Source organism: Rhinopithecus roxellana, chromosome 2, assembly GCF_007565055.1.
Source record: "Rhinopithecus roxellana isolate Shanxi Qingling chromosome 2, ASM756505v1, whole genome shotgun sequence".
Lineage (NCBI taxonomy): Eukaryota > Metazoa > Chordata > Mammalia > Primates > Cercopithecidae > Rhinopithecus > Rhinopithecus roxellana.
Window position 1 is genome coordinate 123558505 of NC_044550.1, and position 6475 is coordinate 123564979.

The following is a 6475-nucleotide window of genomic DNA, read 5'->3' on the forward strand; positions in this document are numbered from 1 at the left end:
TTTTATTTTTTAAACACAGTTTAATTGAGAAAGGAATTATTTGCAAATCTAGAAGTACTGGCTTTATGGATTGTTTTAGGCACCATGATCTTTGATATATGAGTATTTTCATTTTGTTTTGCTTTCCTTTTCTTTTTGTATTTTGTTGTTTTTAAAATAATTTTACTTTTTTATTAGATTAAGGGGTACATGTGCAGGTTTGTTATTTGGGTATATTGAGTGACACTGAAGTTTGGGGTCTGAATGATCCCATTACCCAGTAAGCATAGAACTCAATAGGTAGTTTTTCACCCCTCCCTCTCCCCACTAATAGAACCCAGTGTTTATTTTTCCCACCTTTTTGTCCATGTGCACTCAAATGTTTAGCTCCCACTGATAAGTGAGAACATATGGTATTTGGTTTTCTGTTCCTGCATTAATTTGCTTAGGATAAAGGCCTCCAGCTGCATCCACGTTGCTGCAAAGAATGTGATTTCATTCTTTATTATGGATGCCTTGTATGCCATGGTGTGTATGTACCACATTTTATTTATCCAATACACCATTGATGAGCACCTAGGTTGATTCCATGTCTTTGCCATTTTGACTAGTGCTGTGGTGAATGTACAAGTGCATGTGTCTTTTTTGGTAGAAAAATTTAATTTCCTTTCAGTATATATGCAAGTAATGGAAATGCTGGGTTGAACAGCAGTTCTGTTTTAAGTTCTCTGAGAAATCTTCAAACTGCTTTCCACACTGGCTGAACTAATTTAAATTCCCACCAACAGTGTATCAATGTTCCCTTTTCTCCATAGCCTTACCAGCATCTGTTATTTTTAAAAATTTTTAATAATAGCCATTCTGACTGGTGTGAGATGGTACCTCATTGTGGTTTTGCAAAATCAGTTGAGTTCTTATACATTAGCAAAGAACAATGCAAATATGAAATTAAGAAAACAATTCCCTTTACAATAGCATCAAAAAGATAGGAATAAATGTAACCAAAAAGGCTCAAGACTCATATGCTGAAAACTGCAAAATGTTGCTGAAAGAAATTAAGAACCAAATAAGTGGAAAGATATCCTGTGTTCACGGACTGATCGACTTAATATAGTTGAGAAGGTAATACCACTCACCAATTGATCAATATATTCAGGATAATTAATATAAAATTCCAATGGCCTTTTTTTTTTTTTTCCCCAGAAATGGTCAAGCTGATCCTAAAATTCACATGGAAATACAAGGTATCCAGGATAGCCAAAACAGTCTAAAAGAAAGACATGGAGGACTCACATTTTCTGATTTCGAGCTTTACTACAAATTGATCTCAATCAAAATAGTGTGGTACTGGCATAAAGATAGACATGTAGCTCAATGGAATAGAACTGACAGCCCATGTTTCTGTGGTCAACAAGTTTGCCAAGACCATTCAAGGGGGGAAAGAACAGTCTTTTTAACCTATGACGCTTTTACAATTGAATATTTATCTGTAAAAAATGAAGTTGGACCTCTACCATATACGATACATAAAAATTAACTCAAAGACTTAAATGTAAAAGATAAAATTATAAAACTTTTATAATAGATCATAGGTGTGAATCTTCTTGACCCTGAACATCGGAAGATTTGAAGTCACCCCTTCCCTTTCCTCCCCAGTTAAGGGAACAACTCCCACAGCAGTTGCTCATGACCTGTTCCCTGACTCATCCCTTCCATCCTCGTTCCCTCGGCACCCTGTTTTGGCAACTGTGTAGGGCCACAAACATACCCTAAATATTATCTAGTGTAAACAGGATAGGTCTCAAAAACAGCACTTATCAAGCTATCTGTGGTGAAGGATAATTTTTTTTTTTAATTTTCAATTTGTCACAAACCAGTGCTTTGGTAAAATACAATAAAAATGAATAACTGGAAAAATAAAAGGAAAAACAACACAAAATACAAGCCCAAATTTTTCTAGTTACATAGCTAGCACATCAAAATCATGACATCTGAAGAAAAAGTAGATGAACTGAACTTCATCAAATTAAAAAATGTTTTTCCTTCCAAGGACAGTATCAAGAAAGTGAAAAGATAAATCATAAAATGGGGAAATATTTCTAAATCATATATCTGATAAGGATCTACTATTGAGAATATATGAAAACCTCCTATAATTCAACAATAAAAAACCAAATAGCCCAATTTAAAAATCAAGAAATGATTTGAATAGACAGTTCTCCAAATAAGATATCAAAAGTGCAATAATCACATGAAAAGATGCTCAACATCATAAGTCTTTAGAGAAACGCATATTCAAATAATTTCATACCCACTAGAATAACTATAATAAAAAAGATAGAAAATAACAAGTGTTGGCAAGGATGTGAGAAATTTTTAACCCTCATGCATTTTTGGTGGAATATGAAATGGTACAGTTGCTGTGAAAACATTTTGGCAGCTCTTCAAAAAGTTAATCATGTAGTTACCATATGGCTGAGGAATTCCACTTCCAGGTATATATCCAAGAGAACTGAAAATAAATGTTCACACAAAAACTTTTGTTTAAATGCTCATCGCAGCAGGAAACAATCCAATGTCTATTAACTAGCAAGCAGATAAACAAAATGTGGTATATCAACACAATGGAATATTACTCTGCAATAAAATGTGATGAAGTACAACATGGATGGAGCTTGAAAATATAGTGCAAAGTGAAAGAAACAAGACACAAAAGGCCACATGTTGATTCCATTTGAAATATCCAGAATAGGCAAATCCACGGAGAAAGGAAGTATACTAGTGGTTGCCAGGAAATGAGGTAGGGGAGGGAGAATTGGAAGAGACTGCTAACAGGTGATGAGGTCTCTTTTGATGTGGGGGTGGGGGACAGAAATAGAAAAATACAATTAGATAGTGGTGATGGTTACACATCATTGTGAATATACTGAAAGTCACTGAATTGTATACTTTAAAAGCCTGAGTTTATAGTATGTGAATAAAATCTCAATGAAAATTATGTAATAGATAACCTGAATAATCCTGTATTTATTCAGGAAATTGGATTTGTAGTTAAAATTTTTCAAAAAAGAAAACTCTATGTACATATGCCTTCTCTAGTGAATTCTATCAAGTATTTAACGAGTAAATTATATTATTACAATTCAACACAAATTCTTCCAAAACATTGAAGAGGGAAATTTTCCCACTCAATTTATGAGTTTGTTATTACTATGATACTAAAACTAGACAAAGACTTCACACACAAATAAAAACTACCAAACAAAAAAACCTATGGACTGATATCCCTCATACATATAGGTGTAAAATTTTTAAACAAAATTTTAGAAAATTGAACCCAACAATAAATGTATAAGAAAGACCCTGACCAAGAAAAACAATGACCAAATCGAATTTTCCCCAGCAATAAAAGTGTACTCAACATTGAATTCACCAACATATTAAAATGGAAAACCATACAACCATTTCAATAGATACACAGAAAGTGCTTGACAAAATTTAACATCCATTGTTGATTAATAAAACAACTATCAGCTATTAGTGAAATGCCTGATACCAAGGCTGGGCAGGAAAAATACAAGGTACACTCAGAGTAGTTCTGTGTTGGAGTCTTCCTACCATACGGTCATGCACCACTTAATGATGGGGATACATTCTGAGAAATGCATCTTCAGGTGATTTCATTATAGTGTGAATGTTATACAGTATATGCACACAAACCTAGTGTACGTACACAAACTACACATATGTGGTATAGCCTATTGCTCCTAGACTACAAACCTGTACAGCATATTACTGAATACGGTAAACAATTATAACACAATGGTATATATTTGCATATCTAAACAAATAAAAGGTACAGTAAAAAAAGTATAAAAATTAAAAAATATTAACAGTACACCTATATAGGACATTTACCATGAAGGGAGCTCTGCAGGACTGGAGGTTGCTCTGGGTAGGTCAGTGAATGAGTGGTGAGTGAATGCGAAGACCTAGGACATTACCGTATACTACTGTAGATTTTATAGACAATGAACAGTTAGGCTACACTAAATTTATAAAACAATGGTTTTTTTCTTCAATAATAAATTTACCTTAGTTTCCTGTAGCTTTCTTACTTTATATTTAAATTTTTAAAAAACTTTTTGTCCAGGAGTGGTGGCTCACGTCTGTAATCCCAGCACTTTGGGAGGCTGAGGAGTGGGGACCACGGCGTCAGGAGATCAAGACCATCCTGGCTAACGTGGTGAAACCCCGTCTCTACTGAAAATACAAAAAATTAGCCGGGTGTGGTGGCATGCGCCTGTAGTCTCAGCTACTCGGGAGGCCAAGGCAGGAGAATTGCTTGAATCCGGGAGGCAGAGTTTGCAGTGAGCCAAGATTGTGACACTGCACTCCAGCCTGGACAACAGAGTGAGACTCCATCTCAGACAAAAAAACTTTTTGACTCTAGTAATAACATTAAGGTTAAAACACACATTGGAGAGCTGTCCAAAATATTTCCTTTCTTTATATCCTTATTCTATAAGTTTTTTTTTTATTTTAAAATCTATTTTTAATTTTTTTTTCCTGTTAAAATTTTTTTGTTAAAATGAAGACACAAACACACACATTAGCCTAGGCCTACACAAGGTCAGGATTATCAATATCCCTGTCTTTCACTTTCACATCTTATCCCACTGGAAATTCATCGGGGCAATAATACACACATAGCTGTCATCTATAATAACAATGCCTTCTTCTGGAATACCTCCTGAAAGACCTCCCTGAGGCTGTTTTACAGTTAACTTTTAAAAATATAAATAGGGCTGGGCGTGGGGGCTCATGCCTATAATCCCAGCACTTTGGAAGGCTGAGGCAGGCAGATCACCAGGTCAGGAGTTCGAGACCAGCATGGCCAACAAATGAAATCCCGTCTCTACTAAAACTAAAAAAAATGAGAGGGGCTTGGTGGCAGCCGCCTGTAATCCCAGCTACTTGGGAGGCTGAGGCAGGAGAATTACTTGAACTCAGGAGGAGGAGGTTGCAGTGAGCTGAGATTGTGCCATTGCACTCCAGCCTGGGCGACAGTGCAAGACTCTGTCTCGAAAGAAAGAAAGAAAGAAAGAAAGAGAGAGAGAGAGAGAGAGAGAGAGAAGAAAGAAAGAAAGAAAGAAAGAAAGAAAGAAAGAAAGAAAGAAAGAAAGAAAGAAAGAAAAAAAGAAAGAAAGAAGGAAAGAAAGAAAGAAAGAAAAAGAAAGAAAGAGAAAGAAAGAATATACTCTAAAATAATGATAAAGAGTATAATATAGCAAATACATATATTAGTAACATAGTCATTTATTATCAAGTATTATATCCTGTACATAATTGCATGTGCTAGACTTTTATGAGACTGGAAGCACAGTAGGTTTACACCCATGTAGCCACAAACATGAGTGATATTACTCTACAGCTTTACATTTACTACAATGTCCCTAGGTTTTCAGTTCCGTTATATATATTGCCAAATATCCAGTCCATTCCTTACCTAAACTTCCTTATGTGGTACATATCTGTAATTCAATCTCCACCTTTCTACAGCATTCTTTCTAAAACACGTATGTTCTAGTCTCTTATCTCTAATTCATAAAGCTTAAGTGACTCCCTATTGCCTACAATACAAAGCCTAAATTCTATGCACAGGCTACAAACTACTTCATCATTTTACCTCAATCTTTTTTGTAGAGACAGTGTCTGGCTATGTTGCCCAGACTGGTCTCCAACTTCTGGGCTCAATCCATCCACCTGCCATGGCTTCTAAAAGTACTGGGATTACAGGTGTGAGCCATCAAACCTGGCCAAAAATCGCTTTTGCAAACTTACTCAAGGCTATAGTACTAACAAAGCTGTCTATTATCAGTATGTGAGCAATGTTGCTATTTAAAGCTAAATCAACGAGAATGTAACATCCTGCTCTTGACTAAAGGATGCACGAGGAGTCATTTCATCCAAAGAAGCAGGCTGGAGTTACAATCCAGGTGAAGAACTTCATATAACGAGTTTGAGGACACAGCGTTTTACAATTTTTTAACTTGTAGTTTCCACGGAAATAGAACCTAAAGTCGGCTAGGAGTCAAGATTATATTGTTCCTAACAGAACTCTAAACAGTGTTCTTAATGGAACAGTGTTTCTGGTGGAATATGGTGAAGATACAGCAACCTTTTCTCTTTTTGAATGATTGCTGCTTTCTTTATAATAATTTCCAAGCGCTACTTCCTTCCCACTCCTTTATAAACATCTGTGATACCCAGCTCAAAGCTGATTCCAGCTTCCTCTATCCCTTTCTTAGACTCATTCAGCAAAAGCCGGTACCCTATTATAGTCTCTGTTTTCTCTTACTGAGACGCTCCCGATTTCCCATGGTACTGTTTGCCCTTTTGCAAACTTGACTTTGATGAGTTTTTTGACACAAGACGCTTATGTCATTGTATTTGCAAATATGCATTCAATAACTTGGAATAGAGAGAGAAATGT